Below are 10245 nucleotides of genomic sequence, written 5' to 3'. Positions count from 1 at the left end.
TTCTTCTTCTTCTTCTTCTTCTTCTTCTTCTTCTTCTTCTTCTTCTTCTTCTTCTTCTTCTTCTTCTTCTTCTTCCTTCTTTTCTCCTCCTTCTCCTCCATCTACTTCTCCATCTCTTCCTCCTTCTCCTCCATCTCTTTCTCCATTTCCTTCTCCTTCTTCCCTGGACTGCATCTTAAAATCTTTTACTCTTATTCAATTTTCTTTCCTTTGTATTACAAAGTCTTTCTCCTAGTCTCTTTCTGAATTTGGTTTATCACTGAAATTGTTAAATTTAGCTGTTATGTGTCTTGGAATTTGCAGCATAGGGTTTTTCTTTTTCTTTCTAGGGAAAACCTTTCAATTACTTTGATACTTTGTTTTCTATATTTAGAAGTTCTAGACCAGGGGTAGGGAACCTGAGGCCTCAAGGTCACATATAACCCTCTAGGTCCTCAAGTGTGGCCCTTTGACTAAATCTAAACTTCACAGAAAAAATCCCCCTTAATAAAAGGATTTGTTTTGTAAAATTTTGACTCAGTCAGAAGGCTGCACCCAAGGACCTAGAAGGCCACATGTGGCCTCAAGGCCACAGGTTGCCCACCCCTGTTCTAGAGTTTAATTGTATTATTTTTTTGCCTTATTCAGGGCTCTTTTTGACTTGTTATGTGCTTCTGGGAGATGTATAATCTTTAAGTTGTCTCCAGGCATCTTGCATTGCAGATCAATGTATTTTGTTTGTATGGACATCACGTTTTCTATGATTGCCTTTTGCTTTTCTTCTTCTAGACTATCCTTTATTTCTGTGTATTTGCATTTCTAATCAGTTGTTCTCTATTTCCCCCTCTGTAGCAGCAAGCACCCCAAGCATCCCCAGGGTGGCTGCCAACACAGGTTCTTAGATCTGCTTTATTAAAGGAAAGCAACTCAAAACTGGTTAACAAGCTTACTTTAATCAGTCAAATATGTATCATTTACCTAGTTCAGGGGAAAAAGGTCAGCACTCTGAACTTCAGAGTATACAGACGAATTATCAAGACAGAGAAACAGATCAAGTAGACAGTTTTCCAAACTGTCCAACCATTACATCCATACCAAATCAACATCTGGGTTTTTCAAAGCCGGGGGGCTCTCAACAATGGCTTCCTAGAGTCTCATCTGATCAAATCACAGAACACTTCTCAAGGTGAGCCCCCAAACAAAGCCTCAAATCATGGTTTATATAGCCTTCTCCTGGCTCAGAGAATGTGACAACCTTCTGGACCCACTGGCCAATCAAAAAGTATCTACTGAAAAATAAGCCTCCCACCCCAGGCTCTAGGTGCACTTTAGCCTAGGGGCAGGGAAGATCTTTAAATTTGCATTTCCATTACACCCTCCCCCCTTTTAGTGAAGTTTGCCTGCCTAGAGCTAAATTTTTCTATCCTGAGAATTATTTCTGCTGTGTAGGCAATAAATTCTTTCATAATTTTAATTTCACCTTCAAAGTATTCAGAAACACTTTTTAGTGGTTCCATGGTCTTTTGGGAATACAAAAAGTCCTCTGCCTCATCAGGTGATGACTCAGTTTCCTTTGTCTTATAACATTTATTCATAGACATCTGGATTATTTTTATATAATCTGGAGGACATATATCTTTTTGCTTTTAATATCTTCTCCATTAGTTTATCTTCCTATACTCAAGGTCTCTGAATTTTCATTCTTTTGAAGTCTTTGGTAATTTCAGTCTTTTTCCATTAAATTCTCCTATTGCTCATTTTCTGACCCCTTCCCCTTTGATGGAGGTTACCCTAGAGAATGGATCTTAAAGCTGTCTTAGCTTCCTCCCACACTGGGAAATTTCTATTTCTCTAGGCTTGGCCTCTGGCTAAGTAATTTCTGGGAACACAGCTGGATACTGGGTCTCAGGCTTACTAGGCCATCACACATGCTTGTTCATTGCCCAAGTTCTTTCTGTTCCCCACTTCTTTGGTCATGCTTATGCCTTTTAATTTTCTATGGCACTGGGAGGAGGGAGGTGGGCGGGTGAAGAAAGTTTAGTTCTGTTATAAGTCATAACAGAATGTGGAGGCTGGTGGGAGAGGGGGAGCTGAAAAAGCAAGTTAGGAATTAAGTTTTAGCCTTCTATGCTTTTAGTCACCTCATTAAGATTCTTGGTTTCTTAGCCAGTGGAAATAGTCAAAATTGCTTTATTTTTCATGCATAATTCCTAGTTTGCAGAGGTTTGAGAGGTTTTAAGGATCAGAGGAAGTATCTCCTCTATCTTCCTGGTCCTGTGACCTCTTCCTTTTACCTTCCATATTTTCATTTCCCACACTCCTTTTTGCTCCAGGTACTCAAAATCTAAGATGCCTAGGGCCATATGAAAGGTCTGTGGTGAGATCAATAATTACCTTGGAATTTAGTATTCAGTCCTTGATTAGAGGTAATAGTGAAATTTATTAGCCTGGAGAGAGCCAGGTTTGAAACCATTCAGGGAAATATGTATTTATTAAATAACTAGCATCAATTTAGAAAACTTAGAGCTATATACTTCACTTTGGCTGACAACTTTTTCTCAGTTATTTATTATTTTCTTTCTGTTTTGTAGGAGTTTGCTGTATTATAATTTCTATCCCTGTGGTCACATGGCTAGCAATTTGCTTAGTTGAGATTTGAACCCAAGCCCTTTGACTTTCAATTCAATGCTCATTCTTCCATACTTGGGATTCTTAACTTAGCATGTGTGGACCCCAGAGGAGTTCATTGATAGATTTCTGGGGACCTATGAATTTGGATGAGAAAAAAATTACATCTTTATTTACACTAATCTCCAACTGAAATTTAAATGTCCTCCAATTATGAGTTTTAAAAATCCCATTAGTTTGAGAAGAGGTTTATAAGCTTTACTAGACTTCCAAAAGGGTCCATGACACAGAAAAGGCTAAGAATCTCTGCTTGACTATACTGTGTACTCAATAACACAAAATCACAGATGGATTTGAAACTTCTTTTTGTTTGTGAGGCTATATATATATATATATATATATATATATATATATATATATACACATATATATATATGAAGTACTTTGTAAACCCTTGTCAGCTGTTGTTATTGTAGATATAGTTCTGTTCAGATGTGGAGATGGACGAGTGACTTCTGGATGACCTTCCTTAACCAAAGATGATGAAAGTCATTGAGTGAGAAAAAAATTCCCTATTCAAAACTAAGGAATGTAAGAATTCTTTTAAGATGTCACTTAATTTCATAAAGTTGTGTAGGAGATCCCTGACCAAATGGATGAGCTTGTGCATCATTGGGTGGGGCTTTGTTTGCAACTTGTTGATTTGGAATTGGCTCAGATTATTGTGAGACCAAACTGCCCCATCATAGGGTACTGTAATGGAGAATCTTCATTGCAGACTTGACTCTTTTGACCCTTTTTTTCATCTAGAACAATCTTGAGAGATCACTAGAGTTAAGGTTAAACCTGGGTCTTGGGTGCATGTGCCTAGCATCCTCTCTTCTCCCCGACCTCCAGCAATACCTGAGATCCCCCCTGCAATCACCACCATGGGAGTTGCACTGGGGTAGAGGGTCTTTAGAGTGACATGGTGTTTTCATCTATTTGCCTCTAAAGGAGAATTCTTGAAGTCTAATTTCCTGGGTAGAAGAAAAAAAAAGATTTCCTGAACAATACCGAATTGCTGGGGAATTGCTGAACTCTAACCTATGAGAGAAAGGAAGGGCTATTTTCTGGATTATGCCAGGCTATTGGAGAGAGGAATTTCTATAATCTAGTCTTCTACTAAAAGAAAGAGGAGTTCTCAAGTAGTTTCAGGTTCAGGGTCATTTCTCTAGCAGCCCCAGATTTCAGAGTCTCAGGAAAAAGTCTTGGAGAGATAGTAGCCTAACCACCCGAGAGTTGACTGAAAAAGAGAGTGAGAAAGGGTAAAAAAGGCTGGTTCTACGATAAAGATTTCCTCTTATAGACCCAGTAGGATGAGATGGCTCTGATCTATAGAAACATGAGTCAACCAGTTCACCTCTGTAGAACCAAACCAATCAATTCCTGTCCAAATCATGAGATATAAGCAATGCTCCCAAAGTCTCACCACCCAGTAAGCTTGTTAAATTTCTACTCTAACTGGTACATTTTGATTTTTCTTGCACCATTGTTTGTGCTAAGACCCTCACTTCTCCCTCCCTGATTGACTTCTAGATAGGGTTTTCATGGCTAGTATTCCCTGCATAGGTTTGGCTCAATGGAACTGTATTGTAATGAGTAGTTTGCCTGAAGGAGTGGTGTCAGTTGATGAAGAATTAGACGATGGACCTGATAAAGACTGGGTCCCTAGGAGATGAGCTTAAAGTGGCAGGTTTTGGGTTACTTGGACCATGTGGGTTCCAAGAGAGACAGGTGTTGGACTGGTGTCAGTTAGGGGATACTCTTCACCAACCTGAACCCTTAAAAGTAGGATAGAAGAATACAGGCTTTGTGAAAATGTTACCTATTAGCAAATGGGACTTCTCAGATGATTCTGAAGCTTGTCACTGGCCTTGTGTTCCCAGACACCAGACATAGCTTCAAACAAAGCTAACTTCTATATTTCAACATAGCAATTCAAGTGATGGTTTAACTCCCCCCCCCCCACTATTATTTGTTTATTCATTCATCCAATTATTCATCTATCTATAATCTGTCTATCTATCTATCTATCTATCTATCTATCTATCTATCTATCTATCTATCTGTCTGTCTGTCTGTCTGTCTGTGTCTGTCTGTCTGTCTGTCTATCTATCTATCTATCTATCTATCTATCTATCTATCTATCTATCTATCAATCATGGGTTGAGCCTGTACCTGGCTCAAGAAAATGCTCTTTTTCTCTCTCAGACAGTGGAAGACCTTGTGCCCCAGAAGAAGCCAGGCCAAGGCTAGTGGAGGACAAAAGGTACTGAGTTTATCTATTATCTGTCTCACTGAGGCATGATTCTACAGGGTTTGTAAAATCAGAAGTCCTACACTGTGTTTCTTTGCTTAAGATCTGACTTTATCTCAGAAACCCACCTCTTATTTTCCATGAGTCTCTTTAACTCTTTACAGATCCAGTTCTGACTCCTACGTGTTTCTCCTTGTTCTTTCAACTCCCTTTCCTGTCCCCTCAGGTCCTCTCTTATCTTTAAAATCTTCCTACCCCCCAGTAGTGACCCTGTGCTCAAAATCTCCTGTCTTCTGAGAATACTCATTCTCATCAGATCTTATTCTCTCACAGAAATCTCCACTCTCCCCAGGTCCAGCCCCCAACTCAAAAATGCCCATTTTCACTTTCTCTCTTCCTCATGAAATCTCCCTTTTCCTAAAACTCTCCTTTTAATCCTCAGGTCTTCTATCTCAATACTCTACTACCTCTTGCCAATGTAATGTGACATCTTCTTCAAATGGGGAGCTGCCATTAAAGGGCATGGCAGAAGCAATGAGAATACAGTGAAGAAAGGGCCGAGACAAGGAGAAATTGTAAAGTAGGTGACAATTTTCTACTCCTCAGTTCTTTTTTCTTCCCTGCGTTATGGATACTTTAAACGATTAGGCTATTCAGGCCTCCCTAACTTTCCCTGCTTCCCCTAGGAAGATCATATAAAGCTCATTCATATTTTGACACTTCAAAATTCAAGGTATTCTCTCCAATAGCACAAATTAAAACATCCTTTTGACTTGTATATCATATCATATCATGTAATATATCATCATATATGTCATATCATATCATATCACATTACATTAATATATGCATATTCTCCAGAGTTTCAGTGGTTGAAAAATTGTTCATGTGGCATAGTTAATGGGGAACCTCTCAGAAATGAATTGGGATCTTTTATGGTTGAAAGACAGCTATAGGGTCCATAATCAAAGCCTTTTCACTTTGGGGAAGGTAAGAAATTGCATTCCTACAATTTCTGCAGGTCTAGAACTTGCACTCCACTGACAGGACCTTCAAGGATATGGCATTGCCTTCGCTCTCTCGTATAAATGACTGGATATACGTAATGTGTTATCTCTTCCCCTTCCCAGGAGAGTTTGCATTTTATATTAATAACTCAATCTTTATTTATTAAGGGTTTGCTCTATACCATTAGATTATAAGCTCCTTGAGGGTAGGGACTGTCTTTTGCCTCTTTTTGCATCCTCAGTACTCAGCACAGTGGCCCTTAAGAATTTTTTTTTATTAATTGATTGATTGCCAGACCTTTACTAGGTTCTGGAGGGTACAAATACAATCAGAAACAAAGATCGTCTCTGTCTCTAAGGAGCTTACATTCTAAGGGGGAAAGGCAATACATAAAAAGGGAGGTATTCCTGCTGTGGTTCAGTGGTAAAGTCTTGAGATTCAGAATGACTGACCTGGGTCCTTCTTCACAAGGGAAATTCTGGGAGGAGCTCATTAATGGGAGGGGTAAGTGCATAGAGCCAGAAGAATCTTTCAGGATGAGGGCACAGAGGAAGGGAAATCTTCCAAGGTGAGAAGGAGGCTGAGGCATGGTGGCAAAATCCAGAGAGTCAAAGCAGATCTCGCAGAGGAATAATGTGATTAAAAATATCTTAAATGAACAAATCACAAAATGTGGACTTTAGGGCCTTAATTGTCTGCAGCAGTAGGGATTTTTGTTTTGTATTTTCGTTTTGGTGGTAGTGGTGCTGGGGAATGCCTTCTGGTTCCCCAGAACTAGATTTAAAATTCGAACATTGGGATTCCAGTCCTTATTCTGATACTTCTCTAGACTCTGCAAGAGAGACATGGTCACATCATACTGCATCCTTAAAGGTGTACATTCTGAGGAATGATGTCTAAAAGAAAATCCAGTAACTATAGTCAGGGGACTCACATTCTATTAGGAGGAAGAATAGCAAAAGGGCAGCTTGAAAATATAGTAGGAGAGTGTGGAGAAGGCTGAGGGTAGGAGAGTGTGGAGAAGGCTGAGGTGGACTCCCCATTTTAGCTGCTGTTGCTAATGGTGTCTAGATCAAGAGGTGTGTGTGTGTGTGTGTGTGAGAGAGAGAGAGAGACAGACAGACAGACAGACAGACACACAGAGCAGAGACAGAGACAGAGAAACATAGATAGAGAATGAAAGAGACAGAGAGATTGAAAGAGACTGAGGGAGAACAAGTCACCTCAGAAGTTTCCAAATCTTCAGATCAGTGATGGCTTTGTTTCATCAATTTTATGGCTTTAGGAACCAAGGGAAATGCAACAAGGGGAACAAATGGGGGGGGGGGGATGAACAGGAGAGATTGGATGGTGAACTTAAATGCTTGTTAAAGTGAGTTGAATGGGGGGCAGCTAGGTGGTACAGTGAGTAGAGCACAGGCCCTGGAGCCAGGAGGACCTGAGTTCGGATCTGGCCTCAGACACTTAACACAAACACACAAAAACTAGCTGTGTGACCTTGGGCAAGTTACTTAACCCCAATTGCCCCCAAAAAGCAAAAAAAAAGTGAGTTGAATGGAAAGATCACGGGGTTAACTGGGTGTGTGTTGCAAAGGGTTTGGGAAAATTGCAAGACAAAACAAAACAACCATATGTGAGGAGGAAAAGAACAGATATTGGAGAGAACCAAAGTAAAGGCCAAAGATGGGATTCCCAAGCAGAGGTAACATCTAGAATGGCAAAATCCTAGAAACTGTCTTGGTATCTTTTGCTTTTGGGTGTTCTGAATTTCTGTGTTCTTGGCTCAGTCAGGAAATCCCTGCCTTAACTCCCATGGCCCCAATGGATCCAGTCATTCCTACACCCTTCTCTAAGAGAAAATGACCTCCCCTCAGGGGCAGACTGGGCATTAGAGTTTATGGGAAGGGGAGGGAGGCACCAGGAGGTGGGTTCACTTAGGTTTCCCCCAGAGAGACAGGGAAGTCATGTGCCCAAATCAGAATAGTCCTAGAAAAACCAAGGACAGCTGGTGCTTCTGTCATCCAGGGAAGGATCCTAACAGCTGTGGGTCCAGAAAAGCTTAGTGCCTGAGATTGGTTTCAGAGGAGAGGGATCAATGATAAAAACTTGGAAATGGGCCCTGTGAAGAAAACTTCAAGTCTCTGAGATTATTTAGTTTAGAGAAGAGAAGACTGAGGGGTGCAGTTGTTTTGTTTGCCAGTTTCTGAAGTGTTATTGTGTAAGGGACAGAGAATAGCTGCTCTCCAATTCTGATGTCAGAATGGGAAAGGCTGACCAGTCCACTGAAAAGCCCACTGGGCAGAAAGGGAACGTGGGTTCTAGTCCCAGGTACTCCATTGACCGTGTGACCTTTGGTAAGCCACTCTGAGTCTCATCTTTCTCACCTGTCAAATGGGAACAAAGAATTCTACCTGCTTCTCTCTGAATTGTTTTCTCTCTGGGCATCACAAACAGGAAAAGGGAAGGATGATGAGGAAAGCTAATGCATGTCAGAGCACTTGTAAAGGTTAACATTAATCTGCAAATTATTTAGAGGGAATAGATTTAGAAGACAGTAAGATGGACTCCCTTTTATACAAAGAAATGACTTTCTAAGGGGAAGAATTACCCAGCATTGACAAGGGCTAATTATAAAATGGTGGGGAGTCTCCTTCCCTGCAGACTCTTAGGGAAAGTGTAGATTTCTCTCTTCCTGGAGTAGGATGGCTCAATAAGGATGGAATATGGTACAGTGGATAGAGCACTGAATTGGTAATAACAATATCAGGAATTTATATAGGCCTTTACATTTGTGAAATCTTTTATATATGTTTTTTTAAATTTATCAAAATGTAAAACAGCACCGAGTCTTTGCGGAGACCCTGTATAGCTGTTTCCACACAGTCCCCAGGGACTGAAATCCAGATCCTTTCTCCCAGCCTGGACTGCTGACCCTTGGATGGGGACTCTGGGGCTCTGAAACTAGAAGCCAAAAGCCATCTCTGGATTACAGAGGCCCTGTTTGAACCCTGGCATGGCCCTTATTCCACTCCCCACCGCCCCATGATTTTCTGCTTTTAGGAAGGCATTTGGCTGGCCTCCCACATGGGGTATAGCTGGCTAGTTTTCTCAGCTGAGCCAAGACATGCTTTTTCTGCTGAGAAATGACTAAGTGGTTTTTTTTCTCCCTGCCCTTGACTGGCAGCCAGGCCAAGAAAATGCCTCAGTAAGCTTATATCTATGGTGACTTGGAAAGTGGGGGTTGCTGGTAGAGGAAGGAAGTGCCTTTTGAATGAGAACTTTTAATTTTTCCCTGCCCTTTTTAATTATTCATTAAGCACACAAAGCAGACATCACCATCATCATCTTCATGGATGTCGTTTTATTTGATTCTTATTGTCTTGTTCTGGGTTCGGTACTGTAGAAAGGTGGTGACAGGTGTGTGCGCCTCCTGCCAGCGGGAGATCAACCAGATCATTCACGCGATGTTATTGTAGCTGGGCTAAGAAAGCATTTCAGAGCACACAGTCAAAGCAATGAACAGGTATTCTTTCAATGGCCTCTGTGATTAAAAACTCACTCCCCTGTCTATCTGATTACTGCTTTCTTTGAATCTTTTGCTGTAGCCCAAAGCGATTACTCATTATTTTCTGCACATTCACTTGAATTCATTAAGCATTTATTAATCGCCTGCTATGTAGGAAGCAATGGTCAGGCATTAGGAATAAAAGGACAGATCAAATAGCCCATGTTGCCAGGTGTGTTAAGTGGTGTGATGGAGAGACCACTGTGTTTGGAGTCAGGAAAACCAGAGTTCAAATCCAGACACTTACTTACTAGCTGTATGATCCTGGGCATGTGATCTCTCTCTCTCTCTCTCTCTCTCTCTCTCTCTCTCTCTCTCTCTCTAGTTTCCCCATGTGTAAAATGGGGAAGTGATGAGAGACAGTGGAAGATAGGAGAGCCTGGTGGGCAATGGTGTATAGGATCATGAACAGTTGTATGCAACTGAACAACAATAACAAAATCAGGATATTAACACCGCTTACCTCCCAGGTTGTTTTGAGGATCAAAGAGTAGGATATTTATAAGGTGCTTTGTAAGCCTTAATGCACTGTATAAGTGTTCGTAGTAGTAGCAGTAATAGTAGTAGTAAGAGTAATAGTAGTAGTAGCAGTAGTAGTAATAGCAGTAGCAATAATAGTAATAGTATATAATAATTAGTAGTAATAGTAGTAGTAGTAGCAGTAGTAGTAATAATAGTAGTAGTAGTAGTAATAGTAATAATAGTAGTAGTAATAGTAATAGTAGTAGTAGTAATAGCAGTAGTAGTAATAATAGTAGTAGTAATA

The 10245-nt window shown here is 40.5% G+C and overlaps 1 long non-coding RNA gene across 1 annotated transcript in view; it reads left to right on the top strand.

Moving 5' to 3' along the window:
- The first annotated feature begins 7953 nt into the window (after positions 1–7953).
- The window catches only part of LOC138151565 (uncharacterized), a 49996-nt gene continuing 47704 nt past the window's right edge, over positions 7954–10245 (top strand). The window contains exon 1 of the long non-coding RNA XR_011165863.1: positions 7954–8268. This is a non-coding gene — a long non-coding RNA (uncharacterized lncRNA). The remainder of the gene's footprint in view (positions 8269–10245) is intronic.

The sequence above is a fragment of the Petaurus breviceps genome, unplaced genomic scaffold (assembly GCF_028583685.1).
Source record: "Petaurus breviceps papuanus isolate PSGF00001 unplaced genomic scaffold, PetGlider_PUasm1.0 90903, whole genome shotgun sequence".
Lineage (NCBI taxonomy): Eukaryota > Metazoa > Chordata > Mammalia > Diprotodontia > Petauridae > Petaurus > Petaurus breviceps.
This window is presented reverse-complemented; position numbering and strand designations above follow the sequence as displayed.